The sequence below is a fragment of the Ixodes scapularis genome, unplaced genomic scaffold, assembly GCF_016920785.2.
Source record: "Ixodes scapularis isolate PalLabHiFi unplaced genomic scaffold, ASM1692078v2 PGA_scaffold5__190_contigs__length_132052651, whole genome shotgun sequence".
NCBI lineage: Eukaryota > Metazoa > Arthropoda > Arachnida > Ixodida > Ixodidae > Ixodes > Ixodes scapularis.
In genome coordinates this window covers 101,038,933-101,053,909 of record NW_024609880.1, presented here as the reverse complement: position 1 = coordinate 101,053,909, position 14,977 = coordinate 101,038,933, and the positions used below count along the sequence as shown (strand labels likewise).

The 14,977-nt window shown below is 45.8% G+C and overlaps 1 protein-coding gene and 1 non-coding gene across 2 annotated transcripts in view; both read left to right on the top strand.

The window, feature by feature from the left end:
• Positions 1-14,977, top strand: part of LOC8032124 (male-specific lethal 1 homolog) — a 48,616-nt gene that overhangs the window by 690 nt on the left and 32,949 nt on the right. The gene's annotated exons all lie outside the window — the stretch shown is intronic.
• Positions 13,080-13,161, top strand: Trnas-aga. The gene has a single exon. It is a non-coding gene; the product is annotated as a tRNA-Ser (tRNA).

Below are 14,977 nucleotides of genomic sequence, written 5' to 3'. Positions count from 1 at the left end.
CAGGTCTGTCGGCATTCTCCCTCATTACCAAAAGAGTTGCAGGGTTTGAAGCGCGGCGATGCAGGAAGCGCCACTTTCCAAGAGGCGGGGTGTAGTACAAGTCGCTCAAAAGCAAACGTCGCCTCCCGCGTTGTCTGCTTTGGGTTCGTTTGGTTAGTTTAGATGTTAATTCGGGTCGGGTATTGCGAGGCGAAAGTGGCCACGAACGTGCGCCGAGGGCGGACTGTCATTTCAAAGTACGGAAAACGCAGACCGCGGTTGTTTGTTGGGACGGCTACTCGCGGCCCGTAGTATCGGGACCACGTGATAACGCGGGAGTGATTTTCTGCCCACCGAGGGTTACCGAGGGCTGCAGCGTCAGCTTGCCTTCCGTCTGCAATCGGCGCTCGCCGAGCTTCATTCTTTGCTTCATTCGTCTCCGTGACTGTGTTGCTGTGTTGCAAAGAGCTTACGGCGTTTAAATGAAGGTTGTAATGCGTAGTTCAGCGTATCTATGGCACCAGTGCGCGTGCACACGGCTAGCACATCCGAATTTTTCCGCATTCCTTCATCAGATAAAGCGGCTGGTCCTATCGTAGCCTGTGAATAAATGTGAATGGCAATGGATGGGCTTCGTAGCGCGGTGTCCTTCATTCTTGAGTGCCTTATTCAAAACTTCAACAAATATCTGCGTTCTTTTTCTTTTCTCGAGTCTCGAAAACAACATCCCGTTTTAAAGCGCCATTTTAAGTGGGACTAACCGGCCATCCGATAGGATGCCTAGTCCAAGCAATAATGACTTCCTGCTATGTTTATGTGTATTGACTAATGAATATAGTCGAATATTAATTTATTGACCCCCAGGTGCCCAAAGAGAAGGGCATGACACGAAACACGCACCGAACGGTCAACCACATGCGGTGCAATACACGAATTTATCAACTGTAATGGTAATAGATGTGGTGATACATGTTTCCTTGTCTTCCCGCCTGACGTAAGGCCATGAGCAGCAGCTTTTACGCCGAAATATATATACCGGGCGAAAATGGTTAGGGCTCGCTGTGAAAATCGTAGGTAGGCCCTTTGTCTCGTCGAGATAGGGAAAAAAACAGGGGAAACTTGGGAAGGCCAGGGAATTCTTGGCGGCTTTTGCGTCGTAGGGTTCAAGGATTTTTTCCCGAGGTGGTTGGTTTGCCGGAACTTGGTTGCAATTTTTTAATGAGTTGATGATGCTTATTGCGGTATATTCCAAAGGGTCTGTGGCGCGGTAAAAATTAATATGTGTTCCAAGATTTAAATGGTCTCCAACTCCTTCGCGATGTGGCTGAATTTGATCACCAATCAGCCAGCGTGAATATAATGTCGACCGCGCATTTTGCCTACATATAAATATTTCTAAAGAATTTTTTTTTTTTTAGATAACATTATTTCAATTGGAACGTAAGGGCGAGACTGAGGAATACGGAAGTTGACACCAATAAACGAGAAAGAGAACGTCTCAAAGACAGCTAAACTTTTATTGCGGACTTTATATAAATTATGTATAAGTGCTGAATAACCTGAAAGGAGGGAAAAGATCCTTCCCCACGCACACCACTGTCGTCTGACACAAAGGAATGAAACATCGGGCCCTCCACAATGGCGTCACACGTGTAACAGAGATAACACTGGGTGAACAATTAGGCCAACGGGGGCAGACCTATGGCCTTGAATGAAAAGATATCATGCGGTGACCTCACAAACATCTAATATAAATACGTAAAAAAAAAAAAAAAAAAAAAAAAAAAAAAAAACTTCACACACGAGGCGTTTAGAATAGAGATTCAGAAGACGCTTCTATTCTACTGCTTCCAAATACAATGTCGGCTTATTTACAGAATTTCCACGTTGGTAATCGCGTTTGATTCCTTCAACAGGCGCTTGTATTTTCTTTCTGTTAATATCGTAATTGTTGAGTTCCATAACGACACGCAGTTATTGCACTCCTGAATGTGCTTATAAACTTCCGAATACTGGTCTTCGTTTTTGACACATCGTTTATGTTCGCCCAGCTTATCATTAACACATTTTGTTTGACTTATGTGGCATAACCCACATTTCAAAAGTGTTCTTGTAGACCCCTGCGTTTCTCCGTGCAACCTCTTTGAGCGGAAGCGAAAGGAGTCAAAAACGTTTTAACCTAATAGCTGTCCGAAACGCCATGCAGCCAAACTTATCACCGATTGATTTAAAGTTGTGGGATATCTTATGGAAAAACGGCATGACTGCGAACTTTTTTCTGTTTGGGATTTTTCTGAACTTCCTTGCCTGATGACATAATGTACGAAAGCTGTTTGGACAGGAAATCGTGAGGGTATCTTGCAGCATTAAACCTGGGAAAACATAACCTGAATGTACGACATAATCGAGTGGCAGCAAGACTTTTGAACGTATTTCGAACTAAACCTGTTCTTATGTGCTTCGAATGACAACTATCAAATGGAAGTATTGGCAAGGAAGTATTTTAAGTACATCGTACTTAAAGTACTATTTTATCAATGGTCTAGGATAGTTGACAATAATAATCCCCGGAGAAGGGGGACAAAGGACAAACACAAATCTCCAAGCACAGCTAGGTGACTGGTGCGCGACCGGAAAAATCTGCCTGGTCTAAGCGGAACTAAACGGACACTCGCACGGGAGTGTCCTTTTGAGGCCGGCTTTGCCGGAGAATATTAATTAATTTTTTTGCCTCATGCAGCATAAGTAATAATATGCGAGTGTGTGTGTCTTTGGAACTATGATCAACTACACGTCGAGGTTGATTCATAATCGAAATTCTATATTGCGCCGTTTTTCACAAATTCAACAAAAGCAGAAAAAAAACTTTCAGCCTTTCCACTCTGGTGAAGAAGACCAGCGGAGCTGTACAATTGAAAGGAATGGCCGGACACAAGTCGGCAAGCCATGGATGGATGGATGGATGAATACGGCTGAGCCCTTTGGATCGGGCGGTAGCTTACGCCACCTAGCCATTTTGTTTTACCATTTAAGCTTAGAATATTTAAATGTGAAATCTATATTCACTCCGCAGTGCAAAGAAAGTGAGGCTATGAAACCCCCTTGCCATCAATGAATAAGAACATACCTAGTTTTCTCTCGATTTCTGCCACCATTCACTTAATCTTTGCTTGGTAATCTCTACAGTCTTGAAATCCACTCCCCCTTCGCTGTCTCTAAAACCCAATGACTTTATTAAATCTATGTTGTCTTCGGTAGGCATAGGGTGAAGCCCTTTACAGTAGAGTATCAAGTGCTCAGCCGTCTCGTCCTCCTCTCCACAAGCAGTGCACACTGTATCAATTTCCTGGTACTTCACTCTGTATGTTCTGGTTCGCAGAACACCCGTTCTTGCCTCAAACAGCAATGAGCTTCCCCTAGAATTGTCATAAATGCTTTCTTTGGCAATAACTCTTTTGTTTAATCTATAGCTTTCCAGAGCCGTCTTTGTCTGCATTGCCTCTAGCCACCGATCTCTTTCTGTGGCCTTAACTTTCTTCTTAACTGAGGCTTGCTCTTCCGTATCTTCGCTATAGCCCAAAAACTTTCCTCTTAATTTCCTAGTGCGCTGTCTCCACTTTGTGTCTACACTCCTCATGTATAAATAGCTGAAAACCTTTCGTGCCCATTGCTCCCCGTCCATTTGCCTCAACCTATCCTCAAATTCTACCTTGCTCACCGCTTCCCTACTCTCAAATGATGCCCATCCCATGTCTCCTTGTACTCCCTGGTTTGGCGTTTTGCAATGTGCCCCCAAAGCCAGTCTACCTACTCCGCGCTGTTTTATTTCTAGTCTCGCATGCACTTCGGATTTCATGCATAGCACTGCGTTTCCAAAAGTCAAGCCAGGCACCATGGCCCCTTTCCAAATCTCTCTCACCACCTCATACCTGTTGTAATTCCAAAGTGCTCTATTTTTCATTACAGCTGCATTTCTGTTGCCCTTACCTATTATATACTTTTCATGGTCTCTGAGATATTCTGCACCATCACATATCCATACTCCTAGATACTTGTATTTACTAGCTCTCTCAACTGTAATATTCTGTATCTTCAGCCTCTCAACTTCATCCTCGTTAAAAATCATGACTGCCGATTTTTCGCTACTGAATTCTAAACCTAATTCCTCTCCTTCCCTACCACAGATGCTCATTAATTCCTGCAACTCTGTCCTGTTGTTAGCCATTAGTACAATATCATCCGCATACATCAATCCCGGTAAGGATTGCTGAATTTTTTGGCCTAGCTTACTGTAAGAAAGGTTGAACCCAAGCCCACTCTTCTCTAGTCTATCCTCCAATCCTCTCAGATACAACATAAACAGCAAAGGCGATAACGGGCACCCCTGCCAGAGTGGAAAGGCTGCCGCCATCTATGAGCGACGGCGGCAATCAGATACGGGGCTTGCCGTAGTCGCTCATAGATGGCGGTAGGTGTCCAGAGTTCGGTGTCTTCATTTCTTTGTGGGGGACACAATCCTGGGGAAAAAAGCCCTTAACAGCTACCCTGCAAAAAACAAACAAACAAAAAAAAATGAATACAAAATATTATGCATGGAAATGAACGAGACTGATTAATGAATTAAAGGAGCTGTGTAACAATTTCAGTGTTTGGCTTACTAATTTGGGAGTTGGTGTTTCGACCTTTCTGAAGTAAAGAACAAAAAACCGCTTGTGCCTGCATGTCCTATTTTTTTCTTTTTTTTTTAATGACAAAGATTGAGGTTTTTGGGCACCTCTCAACTCCTTCACCATCTTCCGAGCCACGTGCGCTGTGACGTGAAAGGAGGACGTGCGGGGTTCCGGTGAAGCTCTCTCTCCCTCTCTTTCTCTCTCGAGCCACCATTGAGCAGCGAGTACTCACCCGTTCGAGATCACGTGACCACGTGGTCGTCCGGGTCCGGCCATCCCCGTCCGGCTCTGCCCCCGTCCCCCTCCAGCTTCTGGGGGGTGTTCGCGGTAGCAGATGGAGCTGACGGTTTTGTTGACCTCGGATAGGTGGCGCCACTAAAACTTCGTGTAATGAAAGTTTTGCCGATGGTACCAGGTTTTTGACGCATTTCTATTTATATTGGAACGACAAGATTTATAGAAAAATTACCTTTTACGAGCAGGTATTAGCACAACTTGCTATATTTTTACAAGTCCCCCTTTGACGTCACGTTCTCATGGCCGCCGCTCGCGGCTGCAGGTCGGGAAATATTCGAATTTTTGCCTCGCGACTACGCGGCGGGATCGCAACATTTCGAAGGAAGGAAGATGTGTTTTCTGTTTTTTATGACAAGATAAACAATGTCAAAAGTAGAAGATGCAAATTCTTTCAACGTTAAAATCGTTGCACAGCTCTTTAAAGGTTGTGTTCTGGGTAGTTTCTCCCATATGTCGTGTACAAATAGAAAACTTGGCGAGCATGTCAGTGTCCCTTTAAGGAATTAGTTGGTCTGGCCCCTTCACTAACCTTCACCAGCCGACACCACCAAGATAAGCAGAAGGCCTCCGCACCGTCGTCACAGTCAGATCGATCGTGGCCTGAGATCGGGCACGAGTGCTGCGTCAGTGTTCGGCCGGGGCTCGTGTCCAATCAGCGCGTCGAAGGTCGGACTCGGGACCAATAGCCGAGTTAGCGCGATCCGACTGCGATGACGTTCCAAGAAGGGAGAGGAGGCGATGCGGAGGCTTTGATGATTCTACGTGGTGTTGCACCAGCTCGTCTGCACGCTTACTATTTTTTTCACGCACAAAAGACCTGTCATACTTGATTTGATAACCACTAAAACTAGTCACCCCCCCCCCCCCCCCAAAAAAAAAGAGAGAGAGAGAGAGAGAGAAAAAAAAAAACGGTTGCTTTTTTTTTTTTTTTTTTGTTCTCCTAATTACTGAAAGAAAAACTTTGATCCTTTCCAATCTGGTGAAGGAGGAAGACCTGCGAAGCTGTATTATGGTGGGAATGAAGTAATGGCTGGCCGCAAGTCGGCAAGCCAGAGTGGAAAGGCTGCAAAGGTAACCGCCATCTATAAGCGACGGCGCAACCAGACAACCGGCAAGCCGATTGTCTGGTTGCCGCCGTCGTTCATAGATGGCGGTAGCTTTCCAGAGTGTTGTATCGACATTCGTTTGCTGGCGGACACAATCCTGGGGAAACTAGCCCTTAACAGCTCCGCTGTAGGTAGAAAAGAAAAAGACCGAGAATGAAAAAGCTTTTAAAAACACCCCCCCCCCCCCCCCCCCCCCCCCCCCCCCCCCCCGCTCTGTTTGGATCCTGGCCGTCTTTGCAGGACAGACCATCGAAAGATAAATTACTATCGATCTTGCGAAAAGACAGTATTCCCCTTTACTTAAAAAAAAAAAAAAATGAACATGAAGTTGCTTGGTAAAGATAGGCTTTACAAATTTGTATTATAAAAGTCGTGAAAGCTACACTAGTCGAGAGTTTTAGTAGATTGTTCCAATGAAGGTTACGACAACGATACCTGGTGGTGGAGTATCGCGGTGGAAGATGGGACCTTGGCGCATGCATGCGTCGTATCGTTATCCGGAGGTATCGGAACGATCTACTAAAACTCTCGAATGCCAGGGAGACACAGTACGTGGAAGAATTAACTAAAATTGTTGATTCACTTTTATTTAGCGAAAATAAGCATGTGGTTTCTACTGGAAACTTGCTGAGCGTCATCGAACCCCCACTAAATAGGTACATTTCTAAAATATTAGCGGCTTCGTGTGGGAGCGCCGCGGTGGTGAGCTGAACTTACCTCACACGCAAAAGCTACGCGGGCGCATTTCAAAATTGTCCATTTATCTTGACGATTATCCCCTTATATTATGTCCCCCTGGCGCGTTCACACTCTTGCAACCGAGTACGACCGAGAAAGACTTCTTGGGACCGGATGCGCTGAGCGGAGCTGGTCCTAAGAGATCGCAAGAGGCTTAAAAAAACCGTTTGGTCTTTCTCGGTCGTACTCGGTTGCAAGAGTGTGAACGGGCCTTCGCATGCACGGATCACATTAACGCAGCTTTCGAGAATTTCAAAAAAAAAAAAAAAAAAAAAAAACAAATCTGTACAGTTTTAGAAAGAACACTCTGCATGTTTTAAACATAACCACAAAAACAAGCTCACACTTTGCACTGGAGAACAATGGACCTTTTTCGAATATCGAGCGCCGTCTGGGAAGTTATCTGCGAACTACAAATGCAGGACAGCCCAACATGCTTCCTTCCGCGCGTCAGAACACATTGGCATCGTGCCGTTGTATCGGTTTTCGGTGCTTTTTATACCTCATACTATCGATACTAAAAAAACGAAGCATAATTCCTCTTCATGTGCTTGTATTTCTATTTATTATGCAAACGTAGATCTGGTATATTTATATCGCTTTGAAAATTGGCAGGGTTATTGATATTGGTTGAATGTGCTTGCTCTGTGATTGAATACCTTTGTGTTTTATTTTAATGTTCACTGTGACTGCTGCAGAATTTCACTGGGGCCGAGAGCTTGTCAAGCCGCGTCTATCGCAGCTTTTATTCTCGGCCCCACCATTACCTGTAATGGGAAATTAAAATAATGTGTTAATTATTATTATTATTATTATTTAAATAAACTAAATACGCGCGAAGGTAGATGCTGAAAACGTTGGGGTCCCTATCATTTCGTCGAAACTCGTTTCGCGGACACGATCATTTCATCGACACTCGTTACGTGAATTGCACGCTGTAGGGACATTTCTTCACGCGTGCATCACTGGGGCGTGCGTTAACCGTCCCGCCCCCCCCCCCCCCCCCCCCTCCCCCCCCGGGCCTGCGTTCACGCCGCTTCGTGGCGAAGTATGTGGCGGCTCATTACAAAAATGTTAATTCACCTGACCGACCCGTACACGCCGGTTTGCGGCGACGGTCTCATGCAGCTTATGAAAGTAAAAAGCTAATCTGAGCTGTCGATGAAACGATATGTCGATGAAATGTTGTCCGATGAACTGATTGCCTCCGATCCGCAGAAGCTTACTGGAAATAAGGTCCATTACAAACGCGAGAAAGACTTGGTAGTGGGACCAAGAATCAGAGATGCCTGGCTTGTACAATTTCCCATAGACTCAATTCTAACCACACTTTCGACATGGTTCATTTCTTTGTACGACACTATAGACCTTTTCCACAGGGGCGCCGCCATCTTGAATTGTCGTCACTTCCAGTATGGGCGACGACAAAATAGTAAAACGTTTCAACCTGTAACCAGTAAAAAAATAGAGCGGAGCCAAAACGAGACTGTGTGACGGTTAGGCTTATATCCTAAATGTGTTCTATTGGCGTGGCGAGGGCAAAGTAATGTTTTCGCCCATACTGGAAGTGACGACAATTCAAGATGGCGGCGCCCTTGTGGAAAAGGTCTATAGCTTCGTTCGATTTACTTGTACCACCGGCACCGGTGCAGAAAAGTGTAGGGCGGTGTACTTCCGGTCCTATCTCAATGCACATACCGGAAGTACGCTGCCCTACCCTTTTTTGCACCGGTGCAGGACTGTCTCTAACCACACTGTCGTACATTTGCACCCTTGGACATGTTTCGATATATGTGAATTGAGCGCTTTGACTTTCACATTCCTTTTTCGCTCTGTAAGTCTATCGTTCAAGCATCTATCTAGAGGTTTGTCCAACACATCTAAAATCGCACGCTAAAGGTATTTCATATTCGTTTTCAAACGGCACCGACTTTTTCCTGCGTGCTTTTTTAACGTACCTTCCTCTCTCTGGAAAGGGGTGAGATACACCCAACTCGAAATTCGTCCTATATATACACCAAATTTTTTTGCGCAACTTTTAACATTGTGCGAAACAGAGTGGTGACAAGATATTGCTCCGTACCTGTTTTAGGACTACTGTACTCTCCTCTCCTTTGCGTCGCTCATTTTAGGGTCGCGGGACTCCTTGCAAAACCTTTTCGTATCCCGCGCATCTCCGGTCTCTGACTGCCTTCGCGAGGCAATTGACACGATACCTGTTGGAAGCATTTGTGGTCAACGACCTAACGACGACACCCGCCTTCACATTCTTAGAATGGCAGCACCTAATAATTGGGTTGCGTGTGTCTCACAGGGGCGACGAGTCTCCCAGCTGTAGATGAGAAATTTAGCCAGTGCGGTAGAACCGCTAGCCTGGGGTCTTTAACGTGCATCGCGCAGTAGTGATACACGACCGCACGCCGGTACGATGCTCATCCAGATCGAAACGGGCAGGGGTGGGGCTCGAACCCGGGATCCCTGGGTTCTGCAGCGCGAGCTTTCGCTCCACGTGCTCCGAGCTGGTGTGCGCTAGACCAATACCACCTAGAACACAAGGCCTGCGCGTTTCCTCCTCTAAACGTCATCACTAGTAGATCCCCTCAGCGCCCCCTAGCTAGCCCGGATGAGCAACATCGTCTGCTACATCGTCTGCTTCATCGCCTGCTTCGGTGGTTTGTGTAACAGATAATGAAACAGATGCTCACGAAGAGTGTCTCTTGGAAATAGCATACGATGAAGTTAGACGTTCACGTGGAGCGTCAAATGCATGCGTGAAATTGCCTTACTGCTGCGCGGAGGGCTGAAAAGCCCTTCATTGGACGCTGGACGCTGACAGTGGACGCCATTTTCGAAGGCGCTGTTTATACCCCGGGTAGCTGCTTCGAAACGCTCTACCGCAGAACGAGCGCGCGCGCTAGAAATGCGCGTCTCAAAGCCAGGAACGCGTGCTAGCTCGCGCTCCTGGCCGAGGGAGCGTTCGCATGCACGTCGCAAATGCACTGGAAGCTCGCTATCAGCTCGCGCTCAGCAGTCACGCACACAGCTGCGGCCGCAAGTGAATGCGACGTAGTCAACGTAGTTGCGACGCGGCCCCTACTCTCGTCAAGCTTCGGGCTGTTTGCCGCTTGGGGCGGGTCGGGGATCTACTAACGAAACGTCATGCGCAGGCCTTGTCTTCTAGGTGGTATTGGCTAGACCACTCGGCCACCGATCCCCCAATGGCAGCACCTTTTGTATTTAATTGTGTATACTGGAAGAAAAAAAAAAAATCGGTTCCCGATGAACGCCGTAGTTGACCTCGTGCTATTTTGGAAGCTACCGCTGTTGCAAGCCTCGCTGGACCATTTCGGGATTTCCCACTCCGAAGCGAACTTTGCGCGATCGTTTTTAAAACGGCGCGTTGTCAACATAAAGGAACCTGCAAACGTGACGAATGCCAGTTGCATCATTATGACTGTCACGTGCAATGTGATGAAAGGTGTACTAATAATGTATGGCCATTTATTTTCTTTTTCACCGATAATCGCCCTTTTCAACGTCCGCCTGAGACAGTTCACCGAAATACGCCGGTGTTTCGAAACGAATAGGTACAGAAAAAACATCCGCCGACATTTGTCGCAAATAATCATCGGCAAAACTTACGCCGTAATCTAAGAAGAACACAGTGGAGGCGCACCTCAGTTGAGGTTTGCGACATGTCGATGCGACGCAATGGATCTAATGTGCCTCGTGCGACGTGTAGTGGCGTCCTTCTAAATAAATTTCGTAAAAATGTTTAAAAAAAATGTCCCCGAAAAAAAAAAAAAAAAAAAAAAAAAAAAAGGCCCAGGAGGAAAAGGTTTCGGGAAAAATGGCCCGGAAAAAAATGGTTCATATGGCAACTAGGAAAACATGATCCAGGGGATAATACAAGAATATTTTCCGCGGAGCCGTTCTCAAATGTAAGATATAAACCTTGCACATTTCCCCCAACACAGTAATCCCATTGTGGTCTAAAGTGTCATATTCTTTTTTTATATAAAAACAACAGGGAGGTGCCTTTTGACGCACTGGCGGGAACAGCATAGAATCGGATGGAAGCATTGCCGGTCACAGCCATGAGCCATCCAACATTGTCGAGGGACATGGACGCCTTATGCGCGGAGAAGTCGACCGTAACCATGAAGATGGTCCAGGACCGAGTCGGAACTCCTCCCAAGAAGAGGAGCAAGTCGACGCTCATCGAAGCGCAACGCCGCCTCGACAATCTCTGTGGGTACTATGCCGCTGGGACGACAACAATGGAGCACTTCCTGCGTGCTATCGGCCATACCGTTCGAGTCTAACGTGCCCTGCTTCTTTTCATTGCGAAAAGCAAACACATAAGGAATTTCACTTAAAACCAGAATGCGATTACTGTAATTGGGAAGTTTATGAGGTTCGTGGAATTCCACGGGGAATATATTTTGCTAACCCCTGGGGACCATTTCTTTTTCATGTTTGCCACTTTCCAGTAACATTTTTTTTTTCGAAATCTTTTTTTTTTTTTTTTTTTTTGTTTTGTGTGTTGGGGACACTTTTTTTTACAATTTTCAGTTTCGATCAAGCAAAAACCCAAGAAGTATTTTTTTTTTGTTTTGCGTTATTTTGTTTATTAAAAAAAAACTAAAAAAAGCTAAAAAAAAAAAAAAAAAGAAACGCTCGCGACGTTTTTGAGTCGAAAAAAGCTCGAGGTGCACCTAAGCCTTTCTTATGAGTTGTGAATGCGAATGCATGCAAGCCGCTCGTCCGCTTCCTTTGTCGTCTGCCACGTACTAGCGCGCGCGCGCTTCGGGATCTTGGAGGCCATGGCGCAGCGGCCAATGGGAGCCCCGTCGACGCACGCCAGCCAATGGAACCGAAGGCGAACTCGCGAAAACTAGGAGCCGTTTTCGCGCTTCAAACTGATGGCGCCAGCTCGCTCCATGAAACAATTAATCCTTTCGCATTAAAAAAAAAACAAAAAAAAAAACGAGTTAGAGGTGAATTTGAGAGTATTTTTATTCCGTGAATCTGAATATCACGTTCGCTTTCCCCGAAGCTGTAACGAAATGCGAGAAACCACGAAAAACCTCCGACCAGTCGTACTAGGATCTTTCTGCCGCCAAGCGCGTGTCGCTTGTGTGGGCAGCGCGTGCAGTTGCAAGCTTGCCAGGTCATAGGCTCCTCTATACTCACAAAGCCTGGCAGTTCGATGACGGAGACATAGAGTGCCCGGTCGCAGATTTGGGGCGCGAGGATCTGGCGGCACAGAGGATTTCTCGGGGAGTCTGGTATTCAACGCACAGCTTTTGCAGCGGCGAGGCTCCGAAACATGGTTTGCAAACCCGACGAGAAAAGAAGCGGTAGCCCGAGGAACGCGAGAAGCACGAGCGGACATTCCATCGCTCGGGACAAGCGTGTTTCGGCGTCTCGCCGCAGCGGGGCGCCCGTTGCATGACTCTTGTCTGCCGCTCTACCTTTTCACTTTCGGCGACCGCGTCACGTGACGATCTGCCAGGCTTCCCCCGCGCCGACACCAGTCAAAACGTCTTTTACTGACTTTTTTTTTTTTTGAAGACAGCAAGAGTTTGCGTGCATAGCTTTGACAGGCGCTGAAGATGCGCGAAAGCGAAGATTCCGAAAACTTTGAATATGACGTCACGCTCCCAAAAGGAACTTCAGGGGTACTTTTAAAATGATTTTGTGCAGCCTCCATGCACCAAACTGAAAAATAATCTGGACATTCGTGATCCTGGAGGCGAAATGAAGACGATTTAAGTGTTTCTCCTCAAATACAGAACCGCTTCAGTTTCCCTTAAACCGGCAAATTGTTTAAAAGTAATCATAATTGGCGATTCGCGGTGGAAGAGTCAAATGGAAACAAAGGTAGTGCTGACATTCCCTGTTCATAAAGGCTGTATAAAAAAAATAAAAAAAATGACCGCATCTTTACGTGGTGAATGATGTTGATTGGGGCGAAGCTCTGCTGGTGCTTGTCTGCGTAGACGCTGAGCCGCATCATGCCGAGCCTTTCGTTCGTTTTCATCCATGTCAGAAAGAGAATGTGTGGTATGGAACGTGGTTATGTATACGCATTTGAGCATTTGACCGCAGCGCCCTCTCGTCTATAAATGTTAAGCCAATGCATGCAAAGTTTAACGCGATTATATACGCATTTGACCGCAGCGCCCTCTCCTGTATAGACGTTGAGCGGCTACATGCAACGTTTCATCCATGACATCCCCAGCTCTTGAGTTACTACCACATCTTAGGGCCCCCTACTCGTCCCGCAGTCGTGGCCGAGTGGTTAAGGTGATGGACTAGAAATCCATTGGGGTCTCCCCGCACAGGTTCGAATCCTGTCGACTGCGCAAACATTTTTTTTACCCTACACGAGCACGTGAGCACCAGCGAGATCGATGTGAGCACGGACGCCGGACGGACAAGGCTAGACCCTAAGGAGCTTCGCCCATTAAACGAGATATGAGCGATGAATGAAAGGATGTTATGTGTCTTGATCTCTGGGACCTGAAAAAGCACATCTCCACTGGCAACTTTCTGCCATAGAACATCGTCTTCCACAAAAGAGAAAGAAAGAATCCAGACTTTGTAACAATAGTCCCCACAGTCAAAACATATGGAAAATTGCGCGAAATAACATGGAAAGATGCGCGCGAATCTTTATGGGGTGAACGCACCGAAATACGCCGAACTTCCAAAAAAGTAAAGATACACGTGAAACGTTCGCAAGTTTTGTCCGCAAGTAAACATCCTGGAATGAAGTGTGCGACCCGAAGGAAGAGATGGGGCGAAGGCTTTTCTTTTATTTTACAATCAAGCGGGCCATTTTGTTACATTTTGAGGTAATTAATTAGTCTACGAAACTTTACTTAATTAGTTTTTTTTAAGTAACGTTCCTTAAACCTTTTGTGGTTTCTTTGCCCTTCAAGTAAAGGAGTGGAACCGAAGCCCCTAGTGAATCCTTGATTATTATTATTTTTTATGTTAGTTTTTCTAATATTTGTAGTAGTTTTTTTTTACATTTCGGCATTCCTGTGATTTAAGAGGACAACATTATTTTATCCCTTACAGTTCCAATTTTAAGCGATTACTCTTTTACTGTTTTACACTTTTACTCTTACACCTAAAATTTTTTTTTTTGTGCGTGTGTGTAGAGCCCGAAAGTCTGCGGCTTGCAGGCGAGTCCAGCCATATTCTTGTTTGTTATTTTATTTGTTATAAGCGTTACTCCTCGACGTTTGTAGGAAGCGTAATCAAAAAAGAATTAAAAAAGAAAACAATATTTGAAGAGAAAAAACGGCATATTCGAGCTTTGAAGTTTTCGTTTGTCATGTTTGGTGATACCTACTACGCAAACTACAAATATCTGAAATCTCAAAATATTTTTCACTTATAATGAATCATGAGAACTTGTGTACAGCATTGTGAAGGGTATATATCTTGCGTCAAAAATACGCAAACATGATTCCTTTGGCGTTTTGGCACCACATTTTTGAGCCTTTAGCTAAAAAAAAAAAATTTGAATTGATACGACATTAAAATTTATGTCATATATTCTTATTAAAACGTTCTTTCGAGTAATATATAAATCATTGCTTTATCTCAAAAATTTATATTTTTATGTCGCTCCAAACTTGCTCTACAGTACAAAGTTAAAAAAAAAAAAAAAGCTTTAAGGGGCAATTAAAAAAAATCATCCTTTCCACTCTGCTGAAGAAAGAAGAGCAGCGGAGCTGGTACTGTTCTCGGCGGTGGCTTTCCAGGCTAGCAATCTGCTCTTTCGCGAGGGAATCTGAAGCGCTCGACGCAGTGGAACTTTAGGCGATAGCGGCCTCGCGGCGGTTGCAGAACCATTCGCGCTCCTGCGCACATCGCCGCTCGTTCCGTTCCCGCTCTTCTTCCTCCGAAGAAATGTTGTCGCCATCCATGAGCGACGGCAGCAACGAGTTGTCTGGTGGCCGATGCTGGAAAGGTTGCCGCGATCTATGAGCGACGGCGGCAAGCAGACAACCGACAAACACAACACTCTGGACAGCTACCGCCATCTGTGAGCGACGGCAGCAACCAGTTGTCTGGTTGCCGATGCTGGAAAGGTTGCCGCGATTTATGAGCGACGGCGGCAAGCAGACAACCGGCAAACACAACACTCTGGAGAAAGCTACCGCC